At 44.1% G+C, this 22,841-nt stretch overlaps 1 long non-coding RNA gene across 1 annotated transcript in view; it reads left to right on the forward strand.

The window, feature by feature from the left end:
* The window catches only part of LOC139759816 (uncharacterized), a 622,851-nt gene that overhangs the window by 441,615 nt on the left and 158,395 nt on the right, over positions 1 to 22,841 (forward strand). The gene's annotated exons all lie outside the window — the stretch shown is intronic.

Consider the following 22,841-nt stretch of genomic DNA (forward strand, 5'->3'; position numbering starts at 1 on the left):
TCCACCCTCCTCCGCAAAACTCTATCTATAGCCCACGCCTCGCAACCGTATAACATTGTTGGTAACACTGTTCCTTCAAACATACCCATTTTTGCTTTCCGAGATAATGTTCTCGCCTTCCACACATTTTTCAACGCTTTCAGAACTTTCACCCTCTCCCCCACCCTGTGACTCACTTCTGCTTCCATGGTTCCATCCGCTGCCAAATATACTCCCGGATATGAAAAGCACTTCACTTCCCTCAGTTATTCTCCATTCAAACTTACTTCCAAATTGATTTGTCCCTCAACCCTACTGTACCAAATAACCTTGCTCTTATTCACATTTACTCTCAGCTTTCTTCTTTCACACAGTCTACCAAACTCAGTCACTAGCTTGTACCCTTTTCTCACCCGAATCAGCCACCAGCGATGTGTCATCAGCGAACAACAACTGATTCACTTTCCAAGCCTTCGCATCCAAAACAGACTGCATACTTGTACCTCTCTCCAAAACTCTTGAATTCACCTCCGTAACAACCCCATCCATAAACAGATTAAACAACCATGGAGACATCGGGCACCCCTGCCGCAAACCGAGATATAAGAGTTTTGGAGAGCGGGGCAAGTATGCAGTTTGTTGGGGATGAGAGGGCTTGGGAAGTGAGTCAGTTGTTGTTCGCTGATGAGACAGCACTGGTGGCTTATTCCGGTGAGAAACTGCAGAAGTTGGTGACTGAGTTTGGTAAAGTGTGTGGAAGAAGATAGATGAGAGTATATGCGAATAAGAGAAATGTTATTAGGTTCAGTAGGGTTGAGGGGCAAGTTAATTGGGGGGTATGTTTGAATGGAGAAAAACTGGAGGAAGTGACGTGTTTTAGATATCTGGGAGTGGATTAGGCAGCGGGTGGAACCATGGAAGCGGAAGTGAGTCACAGGGTGGTGTAGGGGGCGAAGGTTCTGGGAGCGTTGAAGAATGTGTGGAAGGCGAAAACGTCATCACGGAAAGCAAAAATGGGTATATTTGAAGGAATAGTGGTTTAAACAATGTTATATAGTTGTGAGGCATGGACGATAGATAGGGTTGTTCGGAGGAGTGTGAATATGATGGAAATGAGATGTTTTAGGACAATATGTGGTGTGAGGTGGTTTGATCGAGTAATAATGAAAGGGTAAGAGAGATGTGTGGTAATGAAAAGTGTGGTTGAGAGAGCAGAAGAGGGTGTATTGAAATAGTTTGGTCACATGGAGAGAATGAGTGAGGAAAGATTGACGAAGAGGATATATATGTCAGAGGTGGATGGAACGAGGAGAAGTGGGAGACCAGGTGGAAGGATGGAGTGAAAAGATTTTGAGCGATCGGGGCCTGAACATGCAGGAGGGTGAAAGGCGTGCAAGGAATGGAGTGAATTGGAACGATGTGGTATACCGGGGTCGACGTGCTGTCAGTGGATTGAACCAGTGCAAGTGAAGCGTCTGGGGTAAACCATGGAAAGTTCTGTGGGGCCTGAATGTGGAAAGGGAGCTGTGGTTTCGGTGCATTACACATGACAGCTAGAGACTGAGTTTAAACGGATGTGGCTTTTGTTGTCTTTTCCTAGCGCTACCTCGCGGGGGGAGGGGGGATAGTATTTCATGTTTGGCGGGATGGCGACGGGAAAGAATAAAGGCAGCAAGTGTGAATATGTACATGTTCATTTATGTATATGTGTGTGTATGTATTTGTATGTATACGTTGGAATGTATAGGTATGTATATGTGTGTGTGTGAGCGTGTATTTATGTATACATGTGTTTGTGGGTGGGTTCGGCCATTCTTTCGTCTTTTTTTTTTTTTTTTTTTTTTTTTGCGTTACCTCGCTAACGTTGGAGACAGCGACAAAGTATATTAAAAAATGTTAGATTGATATATAGATGTGCTGGTAAGCATGATGAAAATGAAACACATGTAATGATCACATCGTTAGGGGAGATACAACAATGAGGTAGAAGACGTACAACAGTCAGTTGATATACAAGGAAGAGACGTAGATAAGACGCCATTGGTAAACATGCGTTACCATCCTTAGACCCGCGATAACCATGACTGGGTATTGTTTTGCCTCTGCCTTGTTGGTTGTTGTTGAAAAAAGAGATCAGACATATTAATGCTCTCCATCGAGCTTAGTGGGGACCGCACTCGCTCCTTTTGTCTAGCTTAAGCAAGTTCCTCTGACACTTGTTCTCAATACACTCCCAGGTAGGCTAGATGGTTACGACCTTCCATACACGTATCCCTGCCTGAACCCAGCTTGTGTGTTTACCTTGATCATCCGTCTTTCTTGGGGCACAGTATCAGAGGTCTTCTGACGGTCGAACACTAGACAGTCCACCCATTCATTCTTCACCCTTGTATAAGGATATTGGTCACTCACCCATAGAAATCCAGAGGATTCTAAACGGAAGTCGTCACACAAGATATTTTGTCTCTGAATCTATATTGTGTCCCACTTGTGAAGTCGGTCATAAGATCCTCTGTCTGCTACCTGATATGTGTCTTTATTATGCTTCAGGTTAGGTTCTTTAGTGAGAGATATCTTTACTGTGGTTTAGGATTAGTGAAAGATATCTTTACTGTGGTTTAGGATTATGCTCTTTAATGATACTGTTATGTGGTTTAAGGCTGCTTCTCAGTTACCTTTATTGATCGTTGATATTACGTTGAGTCGTTTTCATTCTGCTGCAACATGACCCATTCAGAGGGAGGAGACAGCTACCATCACCAGTAGTTTGACCAAGGTATACGTCCACTGAGTACGAATGCTGCGATGCCATCTCGTCTATCAATTTGATGCAGTTCTCGTTTCGTCAATAGACTACTCACTTATAGTCGATTGATTTCAATATCTTTTAAGGAATCTTACCCCTTCCCTAGCTGGGAGTAAACGTACCGTGAAGCTCCGTATTTAACCCCACACATAATATCTTCAAATGTACACATAAGTTTCCCATCTGAGCTCTTCATTCTAATCATTTGGTTCTTGAGTTTGTCTTATGTGAAAGTGGGTGATAGTTTGGTGTGTTATTTTGACTTGTCAACATTTTCCCCAACTTGTCCTTCTCTTATTGTGATCATGTCTGGCCTTCGTGTCTGGCAAATGTAGCCCAGGCTTCTGTATCTTCCGTATGTCTTTTCTCGAGTGTGTCTGTGTTCCCTTACCTTTTCACATGTGTTAAACTAAATCTTTAATTATCATTTTTCTCATTGCTCGCTTGCTGTATCCCACCGTTAGGACACGCCTCTTCTAGGTTTTCATTGAATCTGTTTCACAGAATGTGGTATAGCATTATACTGTACCCTGGTACCGGTATTCAGACGCCCAGTCTGTCCCCGCAGTGGTGATGGTTAGGGCCTCATAGTGTTCACCTTTACGTGTCTTCTCATTTTAAGTCGAGTATTAGTTTTTAAGCAGCTTCTCTTTCATTGTGTAATCCATCGCCCTTTTTCCCGAATGGAGGTCTGTGTGTTTCCAGTTTCAGGGTTACTGTGCGGGAAAATTAGGTCTGTCTCCCATGCTAACATCCCCAGCCGTAACCATGGCAACGTGTGTGTGTGTGTGTGTGTGTGTGTGTGTGTGTGTGTGTGTGTGTGTGTGTGTGTGTGATTACTATAGGAGTGTTACGAGGCGAGAGAGATTAACACTCGTATTGCCTCGTCTTTTAACCTTGTATATATGTACCGTGTATTTACTCCTGTGTATATACATAGGCACACCTCAGCCTGAGCCAGGTCATTTATGACCAGCCCCGAGAGGAGGAGGAGGAGGATGTGAGCTGGGTTGGCTGTGGGACAACTGCCGCGCTCGGGATTCGATCCCATGCTGGCCAGACTCCAGATGGGTTCGTGCTGTTTGCATAATGTACAAACCACAGTATTTACTCTGTAAAACGTCCTGTATATCTGTTACTTTGACTGTGTACATGTACCTCACTCCTGTGCTTATCCAAAGCGTTTGAAGTAGTCAGCCCCCACCTTCCATTTCTGTACTATCTCAATGTAGTTTCAGTTGAATGGTTAAGTTCTGTAAGTTGTGATTTATTCATTTAATATTTTCTTATACACAGACTACCATGAGTCACCACGGGCCCACCCGGGTCAGGCCCGCATGGGTCTCAATCCATGGCGTGGCAGTCGGCCTACACCCAACCCAAGTGTTCCTCCTCCCCTCAGGTCGATAGATTGCTACCTGGGTTAGGCTGGTGTGTGTGTGTGTGTGTGTGTGTGTGTGATTATTATATGTTTATTACAGGGAGAGAGATTTACACTTCTGTTATCCTGTCACTTAATTGTCATATATGTACCCTATCTTTACTCCTCTGTGTACACACACACACACACACACACACACACACACACACACAGCTCTTACGGGGCCTCCGTGGTGTAGTGGCTAAAGTTACCAACCATGAGTCACCGTTCCCCTTGGATTCGAATTCTGGAAGTGGCAGTCGGTCCACACGCAACCCAGGTGTTCTCAGGGCTGATCGATACATGGGTGCCTGGCTTGGGCTGGAGTAGGTGTGTGAGTGTATATACACATAGGAGACAAGACATAGTACACACACAAGGTTAAGAGACGAAACATCACCAGTGTAAAATTCTCTCTCCGTAGCACAAGTGGTAAGAATGTGTCTGTAAGAGGGAACTGGAAGTTGACATAATTCCTAACTATCTGCTGGCAAAAATGATCGTCCAAGTACATAGATATATAGGAGTAATCAGCAACCTGTTCGTATCCTATATAAGGCCAGAACTAGAATGATTAGAATATATTTCTCAAATTGGATTGACGCGATTTTAGGAGCGCAAAGAACTAACAGAGAAGGTCCAAATGAAGGCAACAGAGTGGTAGAATAAGAGCTCAGTTACAAGGAAAGGCTAGAGGTCATAAATTTGCCCACCATTAAAGAGAGAAGAGTGAGGGGTGACCTGGTACTGACCTTTAAGTTTTAAGTCAGCTTGATAATGTAGACCATGAACAGTTCCTCGGAAGATGCTGGGAGAGAACACTGAGAAACTATAACATGATGTTGAGCAAGACACTTGTTAAACATGATGTAAAAAAAATACTTTCATATTATAAGAGTAGTGGATGACTGTAGTAAACTGTTGTGTTATAGTGAATGTGGATGGCTTACACTAGTTTAAAAAGTATAAAAGTTGATGCAGACTGAGGTCCCTCACTCTTCCCTTGTGTAGGGAGGTAAAAGTCGTCTTAGGCAGGAGGAGTAGTGTTAGGACTTGATATTGTATATAGGGATATCTCATAAATATTTAAGAGGTTCGTTACACAAGAATTCCTTTTCCTTGAATTCGAGGTGACTGTGTGGCAACTGTTGGGTGGACCATTTTGATAACTGTTTCTTTCCTTACCCCAAGAGGCTTTGGAACTCTCTACCTTCTCGTGTCTTTCCCAATAAGTATGACGTGGCACATTTTAAAAAAGGTTTTTCACTTTCTCCAAAACTCGTAAATACTTTCCCTTGTCTTTTCTTTTTCCCTTTCATAATCCTATCTATATTTCAATTAAGGCCCGGCCTTGTAGACTCTCGTCCGTGACTGGAGTCTCCCACGTATGTTTATATGAAAATAACTGTTTGTATTGTACGGAGTTCTGCACAGGTGAAGTCTCTAATTCTTGAGATTTCTCAACTATTATACTTTATAAACGAGTCTAAGCTATCCACATTCACTAGTTAATAGCTGTTTACTACAGTCATCCACTACCCTCATTATACAAGGACCAGGCTAACCTGCAGGGTTGGTCTGATACATGGTTGTTGACATTCACACCAAGTAAACATAGAGTTATGAGGGCGAGACACATTGGAAGAAGATCATGATACGAGTGTTACGGGAAGGTAATAAGCTACAAGAATGTTTATGTGAGATAAAAGTGAAGTCGACCTTGTACCTTACATTGTCGCCTGAGTCCCACATTATTTGTGCGTCAGGAAATATTCAACAAACTGTTCCCATATTATATTGTCTGCTTAACATATAACTGGGAATCCTGTTCAGAAGTCGAAATTTCTTTTCTTCCTCAGTTGCTCCGTTTATACAAAGGATTAATCTTTCCTTGTATGGAGTACTGCTCTCACATCTTGGATAGTTCTAGCAGTGTATCCTTACCTGACAGACTTGAGTCGAAAGCGGTCAGACTTATAAGCTGTTCCAGGCTAACTTGCAAACTTGACCCCCTTGCCCTACACCGCAATTTTGGTTCACTTTCTCTATTCTTTAAGTATTACTTTGCTTTTTGCCCCCGAGAGCTGACTGCTTGTGTGCCCACACCACTAGTTAGGCCACGTAATACTAGGCAAGTTACTGCGTCACATGATTACTTTGTGGCCATTTTTATAACTATTTTTTACCCAATACTTTGTTTCTTTCCGTTTTATTAGCCTCTCTATATTTCAATTAAGACCCGGCCTTGATGTGGAGTTTTGCCCGTGACCGGAGCCTCGAAAGTAGAAATGAAAAAAATTGTGTTTGGTCGCCGCTCTTAAAGAAGCACAAAGGAAAGCCACAGGAGAGGAACAAAGGTAATTTTAGTATTAAGAGAGCAGAGTTGCAGGGAGACGGTAGAGGCTATGGATTTGTCCGTTGTGGCTGAGAGAAGAGTAAGGAGTGACTTGATCACAACCTTTGAGTTTCTAAACCAGTTTGATGTCGTCAACAGAGAAAATTTCTTCGAGGGATGCAAAGTTTGGAGCAGCCAGAGGCCGTAACGTGAAGATATGCATGGAATGTATTAGGAGAAGACGTCAGGAGGCACTTGGATTGTGTGAGAATTGTCGATAGATGGAGTAAACTGAATAGAGCTAATGTGTATGTGGACAGCATACCGGGTCGTGATACTGTACGAAAAATGATTACAAATAAAATGCCACATCCACACGTTTGCCGTCTGAACAAGAGATAACCTCGGACAAGACACTCAGGAAGAAGAATGATGATATATTGATTTCCTCTCGGTTAAGGCCGCTGCCTATGACGGTTAGTTTGAGAACTAACGAGAGAATGAGGAGTGAAGGAGTGATGGCTCAGACCCAGATTATGAGGCGATAACAGGAGAGGTCATCATGCCTCATAAGAGGCAGTCATTATCTCTCTCGTGTAAGGTTTATTATGAGGAGCGCCTACTGTACATTCTGGGAAGTTCTGTGATCATATTACGGGCTGGGCGTGTGGAGGAGCCACCTCTCGCTTGTTTACAAGGTGCTGGAGTGTTGTTGACATAGTGGTTGGCGGGGCGGGACGGGCCAGCACAACGGCCCACTCATTACACTGTCGTGTACTCCCCTTCTACCTAACCCCTGCAGGCCCCCTCCTCCTCCTCCTCCTCCTCCTCCTCCTCCTCCTCCTCCTCCCTGGCCACTGGCAGGGCAAGTGGGACCCCACTGTCCTGCCGCTCCTCTGGCTGGTATCTGGGTTCTGCTCATCTGGAGGAGCAGGATTTTATGTCCTATTTCTGGCGGTGGAAAAAAAAAGAAAGAGTATGACCCCGACGAAGCCTACCGTGAGTGACGGTAATGTCTGCATTGTGACGCGCCAGAGTCCTGTGTTGTGACGCGCCAGAGTCCTGTGGTGTGACGCGGCAGAGTCCTGTGTTGTGACGCGCCAGAGTCCTGTGTTGTGACGCGCCAGAGTCCTGTGTTGTGACGCGGCAGAGTCCTGTGTTGTGACGCGCCAGAGTCCTGTGTTGTGACGCGCCAGAGTCCTGTGTTGTGACGCGCCAGAGTCCTGTGGTGTGACGCGGCAGAGTCCTGTGGTGTGACGCTGGTCGTCCTAAGGGCTGCCATCAGGTGGTCCGGACCCGTCCGTCTCTCCGTCGTTGTTGATGTGGTGTTCGTGGGTCGCCCGGAGCACGACGGTCACCACGACGCGTCACACTCATCCCTCTCAAATATATGTTATTATTATTATTATTATTATTATTATTATTATTATGGTTATTATCATTATTATTATATATTAATATCAGCAACTTGAAAGTTTATTTGTATGTCATTTTCTAAGGAGGCGCGACCTTGCGTTCCACGAATCGCGTTTTATTAATCTTTTATGGTTTACGTCCGTCAAGGGAAACGAAGATGCTTATAGTCTCACTAGGGAAAATGTGTGACCTCATTTCCCGTGCGAATAGATAAACTATACTCCGTTTTCCTTACAGAACAACTGTTAGAGAGAAAGGGAAAACAAAATGAATCGTTGGTTGGGTGCAAAATGAACCACACGGCTGTCAGAGATCTGAGAACTCTCGCCCAAGTTAAGTAACGTACACAAGGTAACTCAGGTGAGGCCTCCAGCAGCAGCGTTAACTGGATCACCATTAAAGTTAATCGTCTACAACCATCAGCTGGAAGGTCTCTTGATTGGCGTACTAACGAGTGTCAGGGAAACCATCATGGTGGTTCCCGTGAGGAAGGGCTTCACACTGCCTGTTCGAGGAGGTGGAGGCCAGTCGTTACTATAGATAGTGGGAGGTGGAGGCCAGTTGTTACTATAGATAGTGGGAGGTGGAGGCCAGTTGTTACTATAGATAGTGGGAGGTGGAGGCCAGTGGTTACTATAGATAGTGGGAGGTGGAGGCCAGTTGTTACTATAGATAGTGGGAGGTGGAGGCCAGTTGTTACTATAGATAGTGGGAGGTGGAGGCCAGTGGTTACTATAGATTAGTGGGAGGTGGAGGCCAGTTGTTACTATAGATAGTGGGAGGTGGAGGCCAGTTGTTACTATAGATAGTGGGAGGTGGAGGCCAGTGGTTACTATAGATAGTGGGAGGTGGAGGCCAGTCGTTACTATAGATAGTGGGAGGTGGAGGCCAGTTGTTACTATAGATAGTGGGAGGTGGAGGCCAGTGGTTACTATAGATAGTGGGAGGTGGAGGCCAGTTGTTACTATAGATAGTGGGAGGTGGAGGCCAGTGTTACTATAGATAGTGGGAGGTGGAGGCCAGTGGTTACTATAGATAGTGGGAGGTGGAGGCCAGTCGTTACTATAGATAGTGGGAGGTGGAGGCCAGTTGTTACTATAGATAGTGGGAGGTGGAGGCCTGTTGTTTACTATAGATAGTGGGAGGTGGAGGCCAGTTGTTACTATAGATAGTGGGAGGTGGAGGCCAGTTGTTACTATAGATAGTGGGAGGTGGAGGCCAGTTGTTACTATAGATAGTGGGAGGTGGAGGCCAGTTGTTACTATAGATAGTGGGAGGTGGAGGCCAGTGGTTACTATAGATAGTGGGAGGTGGAGGCCAGTGGTTACATAGATAGTGGGAGGTGGAGGTCAGTTGTTACTATAGATAGTGGGAGGTGGAGGCCAGTTGTTACTATAGATAGTGGGAGGCGGAGGCCAGTGGTTACTATAGATAGTGGGAGGTGGAGGCCAGTGGTTACATAGATAGTGGGAGGTGGAGGCCAGTGGTTACTATAGATAGTGGGAGGTGGAGGCCACTGGTTACATAGATAGTGGGAGGTGGAGGCCAGTTGTTACTATAGATAGTGGGAGGTGGAGGCCAGTGGTTACGTAGATAGTGGGAGGTGGAGGCCAGTTGTTACTATAGATAGTGGGAGGTGGAGGCCAGTGGTTACATAGATAGTGGGAGGTGGAGGCCAGTGGTTACTATAGATAGTGGGAGGTGGAGGCCAGTTGTTACTATAGATAGTGGGAGGTGGAGGCCAGTGGTTACTATAGATAGTGGGAGGTGGAGGCCAGTTGTTACTATAGATAGTGGGAGGTGGAGGCCAGTTGTTACTATAGATAGTGGGAGGTGGAGGCCAGTTGTTACTGTAGATAGTGGGAGGTGGAGGCCAGTGGTTACTATAGATAGTGGGAGGTGGAGGCCAGTTGTTACTATAGATAGTGGGAGGTGGAGGCCAGTTGTTACTATAGATAGTGGGAGGTGGAGGCCAGTGGTTACATAGATAGTGGGAGGTGGAGGCCAGTGGTTACATAGATAGTGGGAGGTGGAGGCCAGTGGTTACATAGATAGTGGGAGGTATTGAGACGGTAATGTAAGTGTAGTGTCCAGGCATCCTGATTTAAACCAGTCATGGTGCTAGATGTACGTGTCTTGTGTAAAGTGATATTTACAAATTTTGACAGTCCAGATGTCTCTCATATTCTCGAGTTAACAACATGAACACAGAGAGAAATAACACGAACCTACTGCCGTTATGCTGGCCCATATGTTTACACACATACATTTTCTTCCCATTCTCTCTCTCTCTCTCTCTCTCTCTCTCTCTCTCTCTCTCTCTCTCTCTCTCTCTCTCTCTCTCTCTCTCTCTCTCTCTCTCTCATCTTTTTTTTTCATGTTGAAGTCTCCAGTCACGGACAAAAGTCCACCACAAGGCCGGGCCTTAATTGAAATGTAGAATTTTGAAATGGTAATAGAAAAGACTAGTAAAAGTATTTACGATTTTTTTAGAGTGTATAAAACCTGTCTTTTGAATTGTGCTGCGTCATAGTTATTGGGAGAGACGTGAGAAGGTAGAGAGTTCCAAATTTTCGACGTGTAGGGAAAGAAGCAGTTGTCATAACTGCCCACCCTTGAGTTGCTGATGGCCACATAGTAATCATGTGACGCAGCAGTTCGCCCATTATTGCGTGGTCTAGCTAGTGGTGAGGGCACACAAGCAGCCAGTTCCTGCGAGCAAAAATCAAAGTAATACCTATAGAAGAGGGAAAGTGAACCAACATTGCGCCGTACGGCAAGGGGATCTAGTTTGGAAGTTAGCCTGGAACTGTTTATAAGGCGGATCGCTTTCGACTCAATTCTGTCAAGTAAGGATGCATAGCTAGAACCACCCTAATGTGAAAACAGTACTCCATACAAGGACGAATCAATCCCTTGTATAAGCGGGACAGCTGTTCAGAGAAGTTTCGACATCTAAACAGGACACCCAGTTTCTTAGAGGCAAACTTAGCTATTCCTGTAATATGGGGTTTCCAAGAAAGAGTGGATGTTACAGTAATACCAAATATGTTCATTAAGTCAAAAAGGGGAATTACAGAACCGTCTAAGGAGAGACGAGAGTTGCAAGGAGTTTTCGAAAGAGAGATGGGTAGAAATTGGGTCTTGGAGAAATTAAACTAAATCAAATTTTGTGTACCCCACTGATATATTCTGTTCAAGTCTGAGTTTATTGAGGAAGCTGTGTCAAGACGCGATGCAGATCAAGTGAGAGGGAGCAGAGTTGAAGGATGTGGATGAATGCAGTGTTGAATCGTCAGCGTATGAGTGTATTGGATTATGTGTTGAGGAGAGGAAATCGTAGGAAAAAAGAGGTGGAAAAGTTTAGGGGACAGGACAGAACCTTGAGGGACACCGCTGTTGATGGAGAAAAGTGGGGAGGCTGAACCATCAACAATCACAGAGATAGAACTGCAGGAGAGGAAGCTAGATATGGAGGAGCAAAGTTAGTGAGGAAAGCTAAAAGAAAGGAGCTTAGAGATGAGACCCCCGATGCCATACCCTGTCAAAAGCCTATGATATGTCAAGGACAACTCCACATGACTCCGCAGAATCTTTCAGGGATGATGACCAGGCATTAGTAAGATAGGAAAGATTATCGCCAATGGATCTCGCCTTACTGAAGCCATAATGGTGATACACAGATTGTAGAAATGGTAGATGTCAAAGCAATGGGACGCTAATTAGAGGGGTCAGAACGGTCACCTGTCATAGGGATGGGATGCATCAATGCCTTTTTCCAAGAAGGAAAAGTTATGTTTTTTAAGCTGAAACGGAACAGACGAGCACGCACAGGTGCAGATTCAGAGGTGCGCTCTTTCAGTACACGGGGATGGATGCCATCAGGACCATAAGCTTTGCTTGTGTCCAGAGAAAGAAGTGCTTTTCGGACAGTCCGAAAAGAGATTACGGGAAGGGGCATAAGATTAGTAAGGGAGTATTAGGGGGTGAAGGAATGTTAGAGTCATCCAAAGTGGAGTTAGAGGAGAAACGGGATCCAGAATTGCTTTGTCTACGGGAGGAGAGACAGCTATAGTACCGGTACGTCAGAACGGAAAAGTGAAGGAAAGGTAGAGCGACGGAAGGTGTTAGTGATGCCTCTAACTAAAGACCAGAAAGATCTATCAGTGGATGGCGAGGAGAGGTTATCGTACTTCCTTTGAATAGATATGTGCGCTCACAGCATTAGTCGTGCTTTGTAACACTGAAACATCTCATGAAGACAACGTAGTACATGAACAGCTAATTCTGCTTCTAGAAAAATATGATTCTCAATCCAGTAACGTAACTTCTTTTCCTCTGACCAGTCGTTCCAGTTGTGCTGAAGACTGAATCCTCCGTGTACGAAGTGTTGCTCTCAAATATGGGAACGTTTTCCTTATCCGTGTTTACGTATGAGACAAAGTGGAGTCTAAGGTAATGCGACTTGTCCTCTCCTCCAGCCTGACCCAGTTTCACCTACGCCGCGGTGTTAGTTCATTTTCCCTCTTCTGTAGATATAACTTTTGTTGCTGCTCCCAAGAAGTAACTGGTTACTTGTGTGCCCTCACCATTAGCTAGACCACGTAACACTCAGCATACCACCACATTACATGGATACTGCGTGGCCGATGGCAACTTAAAGGTGGGCCGTTGTGATATCTGTTTCTTTCCTTACACCTAAAAGCTTTGTGATTCTCCCCGCTCTTGTGATTCCCAACAACGACGACCTCTGCTCCCTGTTTTATAACGCAAATTTTCCAGTGTCTCTGAACTTCTTAAGATATTTTTCCTCTTCTTATTTCTCTGTCGTGAACCAGTTTCGTATTGTGGACGTTTGTCCATGACTGGTTCACACGCACACACACACACACGCACACACACACACACACACACACACACACACACACACACACACACACACACACACACACACACACTAGTTCGTGTACTTGTCTATATGTGTTAAAACTTTCCTCAGGTGTTATCGTGTGACACTTCACCGAGCAACTTGCCCCAGTTGTCGTAGCGCTGCTTTCCTTTTTTAAAGATAGTTTATTATTTATCTGCAAAACCTGAAAATTTATTATTAAACCCAGACCCAAAATTGGTCGTGTTATCACCTTCACAGTAAGTATTGCATGACTGATGCTTCCTTCTACGAATCTCTGTCCCTCGCAGTTCTTCACATAGTTGAAGAACAAAGGAAAAATTGTCTCATAGTTTAGATTAACGTTCGTGTCAGCATATACTGATAACCAGTGACAGTGTTGAGAGATGGATGATATTCCCCGTGATTAATACTTTATCTTTCATGCGAAGGTCGTGTGTCGTACTGCTTTCTCATATTCCCTCGTAGTCATATCGTTGTGGTACATCTGGATCATCGGTAACATATTATGTGGAGGATTATATTATCAACACCATGATGCACTTCCATCCCACACCCACCCTCCCCATTATTTATTGTATGGATTACATGGTCCAATCCCCCTCAACCTCCTCTTCCTTCTTCCTCTTCCTTCTTCCTCTTCCCTACGTATTGTCATGCACCACTGTGGACAGAGGAGGTGAGATCTTATCTCTTTAGGAAGCTTTGTGTGTGTGTGTGTGTGTGTGTGTGTGGAAAACACACCACACAAGATTTTCAAAGTAAGCTTTTTGTGCGTAATTTAAGTGCGGTAAAAACTCTGGCGTAGTGACCACTTGTTGATAGCCATTGAACCACAACACACACATACGTACGTATGTACGTACCATACAGACAGACACTAAGATAGACAGAATCGTCGTCCCACAAGGCATTGATAACACTTGTGAGTCGGACAATGATTGATGAATTAGATTTGTGCTGGTAATCCCTGCAAATTTATAGTGCCGCCCATGTTCATCGTGTGAGCGGTAGCGCGGGAGGATTACAGGGGTCACAAAGGGTCTTAGTCAGACCCCAGTGGGTTGATGTTACATAAGATGTTACAATTCGCATTTCAGTAAACACATTACATAGTTTTATATGGTAAGTTTTACCCACTAGATACAAAAAGTGGATAATACAAACTTAAAGTTTCAGGTATCTCGTTATTAACAATATGGTGTTGTGACATTTCTTGTGAGGTTTATTTAGATCTATCCCTAAAAGGCTCTATCTTTTCACATTAAAAAAAAACATAGTGTTCTAGTTTGTGTCCAAATCTTTGACCACAACTTTGCAAAGCACTTGATTAACATATCCAGTTAGGCCAAAGGGCCAATAGTCCCTATAACCTAGCCTTAGTCTAGCAGTTACAACATCATGTAATAATCTGCTGATCTTATTACTTTCTCCATATACATGTTTTACTTGACACATTTCACTGTGATGGAAAATGTTTCTACTGTGCTTATCTGAACTCGTCTTCGTGCTTCACAGAGGTCAGTTAATTCCTTTCTACTTACAGTTTTGAGGCTTCTAACTGACAACCCAATGTTGTTTTCACATCTCCTTTACTAAGTGCAAGTTTGGCTAAAGCATCAGCTTTGTCATGCTCACGGAGGCCTATATGAGAGGGAATCCATAACAATTTGATTCAAATTCCTTGAGCAATAATGTCTGAGTATTTGTGTGTGGCTTCAGAGACCAACATGTTACATTCTGATCTCATTGTGTTAAGGGCAAGTAGTGAAGATAAAGAATGAGAGATCATCAAAGTGTCTGTGGCAGTGATATCTCCCTGCTCAAGAGCCACAAGTATGGCGAATAATTCAGATTGTAGGTAGAGTAGATGCTCAGTTGTTTATTGTAGAGTAGATGCTCAGTTGTTTATTGTAAAGTAGATGCTCAGTTGTTTATTGTAAAGTAGATGCTCAGTTGTTTATTGTAACATTTTTCTCTCTTACCATTGGACTGGATCACAATGGCAGCACTGCCAGTGGCAGGCAGAGTCGGGAGAACCGTCAGTATAGATGATGTACTGGGATATGTTATTGTCAGTCTGGAGTTTGTGTATATGGTCAAGAGCGCTGGTCTTAGCTAAGTGGTCAAGGTAATTAGATTGTGTTAAGATCTTGGTACAGTTATACTGTTGGTTCACGAGGAGGATGAGTGACCTTGGCATAACTCATATTATACAGCTTTGATAATGAGTTAGACAAGTGTTGTTAGATCTAGGATTATAGCATTTGTAATTGGGTAATTTACGTGGGGGTTTACTTGGAGACGAAGAACCAGTGTGCCTTTCTTATCGTCACCATATACTTGATCCGGGTGATAAGATGACGTTGATGAGGTGTAGTGATGGGAACAAGTAGGCTGTGTATATCAGTTTATAGTGTTCCCAGTATGTACCGCATCATGGGATCATCATATAGCAGTCTTTCCTGGAACTTTTAGTTTTTTCTTAGCAGGAAGGCCAAGCTCCACCCAACACTCCCTCTTCCTTGAGAGTCTTCTGCGTGGGTCACTCGTGTGTTCTTCATAGTCATATTAACAATGTCCGTACGTACGTCTGTCGCTCTCTGGTGGGATACAACTGACTGCACGTCGATATATCTGGGTTGGTTTTCCTCACGTCGTCTCTGGGTTCCACCTTCCTGCCAGCAGTGATCCACCGGGAGTTGTGGATATCATTACCCGTGTGTCGGTCTCTCACAGACGTAAGGCCTTAGGCAGACCATCATTCCTCTCATAGTGATACAGAGACCATACTCTTGTGTAGTGTTACAGATACCATACTCTTGTTTAGTGTTACAGAGACCATAATCTTGTTTAGTGCTACAGAGACCATACTCTTGTTTAGTGTTACAGAGACCATACTCTTGTTTAGTGCTACAGAGACCATACTCTTGTGTAGTGTTACAGAGACCATACTCTTGTTTAGTGCTACAGATACCATACTCTTGTTTAGTGTTACAGAGACCATACTCTTGTTTAGTGCTACAGAGACCATACTCTTGTTTAGTGTTACAGAGACCATACTCTTGTTTAGTGCTACAGAGACCATACTCTTGTTTAGTGTTACAGAGACCATACTCTTGTTTAGTGCTACAGAGACCATACTCTTGTTTAGTGCTACAGATACCATACTCTTGTTTAGTGCTACAGAGACCATACTCTTGTTTAGTGCTACAGATACCATACTCTTGTTTAGTGTTACAGAGACCATACTCTTGTTTAGTGCTACAGAGACCATACTCTTGTTTAGTGCTACAGATACCATACTCTTGTTTAGTGTTACAGAGACCATACTCTTGTTTAGTGCTACAGAGACCATACTCTTGTTTAGTGTTACAGAGACCATACTCTTGTGTAGTGTTACAGAGACCATAATCTTGTTTAGTGTTACAGAGACCATAACCTTGTTTAGTGTTACAGAGACCATACTCTTGTGTAGTGTTACAGAGACCATAATCTTGTTTAGTGTTACAGAGACCATAATCTTGTTTAGTGTTACAGAGACCATACTCTTGTTTAGTGCTACAGAGACCATACTCTTGTTTAGTGTTACAGAGACCATACTCTTGTGTAGTGTTACAGAGACCATAATCTTGTTTAGTGTTACAGAGACCATAACCTTGTTTAGTGTTACAGAGACCATACTCTTGTGTAGTGTTACAGAGACCATAATCTTGTTTAGTGTTACAGAGACCATAATCTTGTTTAGTGTTACAGAGACCATACTCTTGTGTAGTGTTACAGAGACCATAATCTTGTTTAGTGTTACAGAGACCATAACCTTGTTTAGTGTTACAGAGACCATACTCTTGTGTAGTGTTACAGAGACCATACTCTTGTTTAGTGCTACAGAGACCATACTCTTGTTTAGTGTTACAGAGACCATACTCTTGTGTAGTGTTACAGAGACCATAATCTTGTTTAGTGTTACAGAGACCATAACCTTGTTTAGTGTTACAGAGACCATACTCTTGTGTAGTGTTACAGAGACCATAATCTTGTTTAGTGTTACAGAGACCATAATCTTGTTTAGTGTTACAGAGACCATACTCTTGTGTAGTGTTACAGAGACCATAATCTTGTTTAGTGTTACAGAGACCATAACCTTGTTTAGTGTTACAGAGACCATACTCTTGTGTAGTGTTACAGAGACCATAATCTTGTTTAGTGTTACAGAGACCATAATCTTGTTTAGTGTTACAGAGACCATAATCTTGTTTAGTGTTACAGAGACCATAATCTTGTTTAGTGTTACAGAGACCATAATCTTGTTTAATGTTACAGAGACCATAATCTTGTTTAGTGTTACAGAAACCATACTCTTGTTTAGTGTTACAGAGACCATACTCTTGTTTAATGTTACAGGGGCCATACTTTCGTGTAGTGTTACAGGGGCCATACTTTCGTGTAGTGTTACAGGGGCCATACTTTCGTGTAGTGTTACAGGGGCCATACTTTCGTGTAGTGTTACAGGGACCGTACTTTCGTGTAGTGTTACAGGGGCCATACTTTCGTGTAGTGTTACAGGGACCATACTTTCGTGTAGTGTTACAGGGGCCATACTTTCGTGTAGTGTTACAGGGGCCATACTTTTGTGTAGTGTTACAGGGGCCATACTTTCGTGTAGTGTTACAGGGGCCCTACTTTCGTGTGGTGTTACAGGGGCCATACTTTCGTGTAGTGTTACAGGGACCATACTTTCGTGTAGTGTTACAGGGGCCCTACTTTCGTGTAGTGTTACAGGGGCCATACTTTCGTGTAGTGTTACAGGGACCATACTTTCGTGTAGTGTTACAGGGGCCATACTTTCGTGTAGTGTTACAGGGACCGTACTTTCGTGTAGTGTTACAGGGGCCATACTTTCGTGTAGTGTTACAGGGACCATACTTTCGTGTAGTGTTACAGGGGCCATACTTTCGTGTAGTGTTACAGGGGCCATACTTTCGTGTAGTGTTACAGGGGCCATACTTTCGTGTAGTGTTACAGGGGCCCTACTTTCGTGTAGTGTTACAGGGGCCATACTTTCGTGTAGTGTTAGGGGACCATACTTTCGTGTAGTGTTACAGGGGCCCTACTTTCGTGTAGTGTTACAGGGGCCATACTTTCGTGTAGTGTTACAGGGACCATACTTTCGTGTAGTGTTACAGGGGCCATACTTTCGTGTAGTGTTACAGGGGCCATACTTTTGTGTAGTGTTACAGGGGCCATACTTTCGTGTAGTGTTACAGGGGCCCTACTTTCGTGTAGTGTTACAGGGGCCATACTTTCGTGTAGTGTTACAGGGGCCATACTTTCGTGTAGTGTTACAGGGGCCATACTTTTGTGTAGTGTTACAGGGGCCATACTTTCGTGTAGTGTTACAGGGGCCCTACTTTCGTGTAGTGTTACAGGGGCCATACTTTCGTGTAGTGTTACAGGGACCATACTTTCGTGTAGTGTTACAGGGGCCATACTTTCGTGTAGTGTTACTGGGACCATACTTTTGTGTAGTGTTACAGGGGCCATACTTTCGTGTAGTGTTGCAGGGGCCCTACTTTCGTGTAGTGTTACAGGGACCATACTTTCGTATAATGTTACAGGGCCATACTTTCGTGTAGTGTTACAGGGACCATACTTTCGTGTAGTGTTACAAAGACCATACTTCGTGTAGTGTTACAGGGACCATACTCATGCAGTGTACAGTTGCCACACACTCTGGTCTTTCATTTAGTTCCTTCTGAGAGAAGTTTCTTGTGTTCATTTTGCGTGAGTTGTTCAAGTGATCTGTCATTTCTTTATGTATACTGTGTGACGTCTGTCATGATGTATGAGCAAATTTGCTTAGCAGTCTCTCTCTCTCTCTCTCTCTCTCTCTCTCTCTCTCTCTCTCTCTCTCTCTCTCTCTCTCTCTCTCTCTCTCTCTCTCTCTCTCTCTCTCTCTCCTCTCTCTCTCTCTCTCTCTCTCTCTCTCTCTCTCTCTCTCTCTCTCTCTCTCTCTCTCTCTCTCTCTCTCTCATGTGCGGGGAGGTAGTTATACACCCGCAGACCCCATCCCCTGAGCATTCTTTATTGTGTGTGTGTGTGTGTGTGTTGAGGATGGTTACATGGGAATGGTAATAGGTGAACGAGGGCGGTCCTGGGTGTTGGTGGAGGATTGTGCATATCGGGTATGAGCGTGTGGATGGGCAACATGGTGGGCTTTGGTTAGTCAGGGAGCTGGTTCCTGTGTCATTATGTATATGTCCTACACAGACACACAGACACACACACACACACACACACACACACACACACACACACACACCACATGCACATCTGTTCACTCGTCCTCCGTAGCTGAAGCTGACGTCGTTCATGAGCGTTAAGTTTATGGGAGTCGCTCATGTACGTTGTGGTGTCGTGGTCACTTGCTTGAATTGTGGGTGTCGGAGGGCGGGCTTCCGTGAGTGTGTTGGAGCAGATGCAGCTGGAGTGGTGGTGGTGGTGGTGTCCGCTCCATCACTGGCTGCTGACGGACGGCCTTCCCCGAAGCAAGAGCCTAACAAGAGTGTTCCCGTGCCGCGCCCTGGGGGAACAAAGCATACCCAAGCCGTGTGATCCAGACTTCCCAGAAACCCTTGGCCAACCTTAGAAACCCGACTCTTGCTAACCCGTGACCATTCCCAGCCCTTGGGATGTACAGCTTCCGAAAACCTCAACGGCTCTGGGAAAAAGGCTGTTCATTACCGTGTTCTTGGAAGCCTCTTGGAAACAAACGACTACTTAACCTTCTAGAAGGACTCGAGGACTGTAATTATACGTGTCCCTCGCATTCCCTCACGTGTTTAGAAATCCATCCCAAAACTTCGACATCCGAAACCTCTTCACCGGGGAATGGGATTCTAAGCCTAGTGTTTATTATAATTGGGGGTGATATGGGTGAGAGGATGGGGGTGGGGGGGGGGGGGGGGGAATCAAAACGCTTGTTCCGTGTCCTCAAATCAGACAGGCTAAATCTATTTGCCCAGGTTCGCCAGGATAGTGTAAAAGCATGGAAGGACCAGATATCCTCTTTCCTTGTCGCTCACAAGACCTATGAGAGACAGCACTAACCCCCCCGTACACATTTGTCTTGTGGTAGTTCCTGGATGAGACATGAAAAGGCAAAATATTTCTAGGAGCCTCTGAAGGCCAGGAGGGACCCAAACTACATGACCCATGTCCCCTGGAAGCCCTGGCCTTGGATGATAAGCTCAAACAACTGGACCCACGGCTGACAGAAGCTCTGTCGTGTGTGTGTGTGTGTGTGTGTGTGTGTGTGTGTGTGTGTGTGTGTGTGTGTGTGTGTGTCTGTCTGTCTGTCTGTAGCTAGTAAATGGCAAGCAACCATCCACCAGGGAGGTATTGCCACTTACACTTACGGGAGGAGTAGTGGCGATGGTGCAGTGAATCAGCTCTTCAGTTGCTCTCGAGTTCCCCTCCTTGATCCATCTTGCTGTCTTTTCACTCCTGCCCCACACACGCCTGGGTGGGTGGCGCTCACCCCACTAACACATGATCCTGACATCTTGTAGACAATAACACTTGGCCCTACATAACTCAAGCGACGCATCATTATTAACAAGATTTGTCTGCGGTCAGCACTGCGCGCTAGACCTGCTGAATGGTGAAATCTCCTCTCATATAGGTACCCCAACACTCCCCCCCCCCCCTCTCTCTCTCTCTCTCTCTCTCTCTCTCTCTCTCTCTCTCTCTCTCTCTCTCTCTCTCTCTCTCTCTCTCTCTCTCTCTCTCATTTGACAGTGATGTACTTCCTCCCTTCTGAGAGTTTTACCTTCATACCAAATCACGCTTCTGTCCTGCCATTAATCTTCTCCTCCTTCCCTCCTACGAACAGCCTGAGTTCCACTCCATCATATTGACACGGTGACACCATCTCGACTCCTTCCTTGCGCTCCATCATTCCTCGAGACTGACTCCCTCTTGCTGACGCCAGCTACCACCTGGTCTCTCCCCTCGTGTGTGCATGTTCCTTTGACGGTCGCTGCTTCCCTTCTTATCTGATTGGGTGGTGAGCAGGGGAGGATGAAGGGGCTGGAGAGCGGAGAAATGGAGTAGACTTCCCTGGGTGTACGTACACATGTATGTTGTAGGTGTGACTGAGGTGTGTGGCTGGTGTCCTGGGTGTACACATGTATGTTGTAGGTGTGACTGAGGTGTGTGGCTGGTGTCCTGGGTGTACACATGTATGTTGTAGGTGTGACTGAGGTGTGTGGCTGGTGTCCTGGGTGTACACGAGTATGTTGTAGGTGTGACTGAGGTGTGTGGCGGGTGTCCTGGGTGTACACGTGTATGTTGTAGGTGTGACTGAGGTGTGTGGCGGGTGTCCTGGGTGTACGTACACATGTATGTTGTAGGTGTGACAGGTGTGTGGCGGGTGTCCTGGGTAAATATTGTTATCTTATTTACATAACCCAGGCAGACTATGGGTGTGTGTAATGATAATGATAATAATAATAATAGTAATAATAATAATAATAATAATAATAATAATAATAATAATGATAATACTAATGATAATAATGACACTGATAATCATAATAATGATAATGATAGTAATGAAAATAATAATGATGGTAATGATAATTTATAGTTATTTAGTTTTTATGCTTTGTCGCTGTCTCCCGCGTTATTGAGGTAGCGCAAGGAAACAGACGAGAGAATGACCCAACCCACCCACATACACATGTATATACATAAACGCCCACACATGCACATATACATACTTATACATTTCAACGTATACATACATATACATACACAGACATATACATATATACACCACTCATGAAATGATACCCTCCTCCCCGCGCGTGCGCGCGAGGTAGCGCTAGGAAAACACAACAAAGGCCACATTTGTTCACACTCAGTCTCTAGCTGTCATGTGTAATGCACCGAAACCACAGCTCTCTTTCCACATCCAGGCCCCACTAAACTTTCCATGGTTTACCTCAGACGCTTCACATGCCTTGGTTCAATCCATTGACTGCACGTCGACCGCGGTATACCACATCGTTCCAATTCACTCTATTCCTTACACGCCTTTCACCCTACTGCATGTTCAGGCCCCGATCGCTCAAAATCTTTTTCCCTCCATCCCTCCACCTCTAATTTGGTCTACCACTTCTCGTTCCCACCACCCCTGACACATTTATCCTCTTTGTCAATCTTTCCTCACTCATGATAATGATAATGATAATAATAATAATCATAATCATAATAGTAATAATAATAATGATAATGATAATAATTGGTAATGAAATGATAATGATGATGATAATAGTAATGATAATAATGATAATAATAATAGTAATAATAGTAATAATAATGATAATAATAATAATAATAATGATAATAATAATGATAATAATAATGATAATAATAATAATAATAATAATGATAATAATGATAATAATAATAATGATAATAATGACGGTTTAATTGAATTCAGGGCAGCCATTCGCCTGATAATACATAATTGAGACAATACACAAGTGGGAGGTTATAATAGCAACTGGATAACTAATACTATAAGACCTTAAGATCAAGGATAGTGCTGAAACACGTCCACGCTTTGGACAAACACATTAGTGATGTACATCTCCATAATCAGGGTGACACATATACTGGAAGGGTGACACAGTTTATGCTTGATGCACTTGGTGATAATTAGATGAACATTAAGTGGTGAAAGTTAAATGTTGATGAATTATGTTGATATAATTGAGTTGACGACATACCACATGTTAAATTTAACTAAGCCAAAACTAAGCTGTTTACATGCTTTTCTATGCGCTTGTTCGTGTGTGTGTGTGTGTGTGTGTGTGTGTGTGTGTGTGTGTGTACCAGTTGGTTTCATCTTAGGTCGTTCATGTGGTTGTTTCGTATTTTCGCTACACCTCCCCTTCCTCTCTCACAC

Source organism: Panulirus ornatus, chromosome 3, assembly GCF_036320965.1.
Source record: "Panulirus ornatus isolate Po-2019 chromosome 3, ASM3632096v1, whole genome shotgun sequence".
NCBI lineage: Eukaryota > Metazoa > Arthropoda > Malacostraca > Decapoda > Palinuridae > Panulirus > Panulirus ornatus.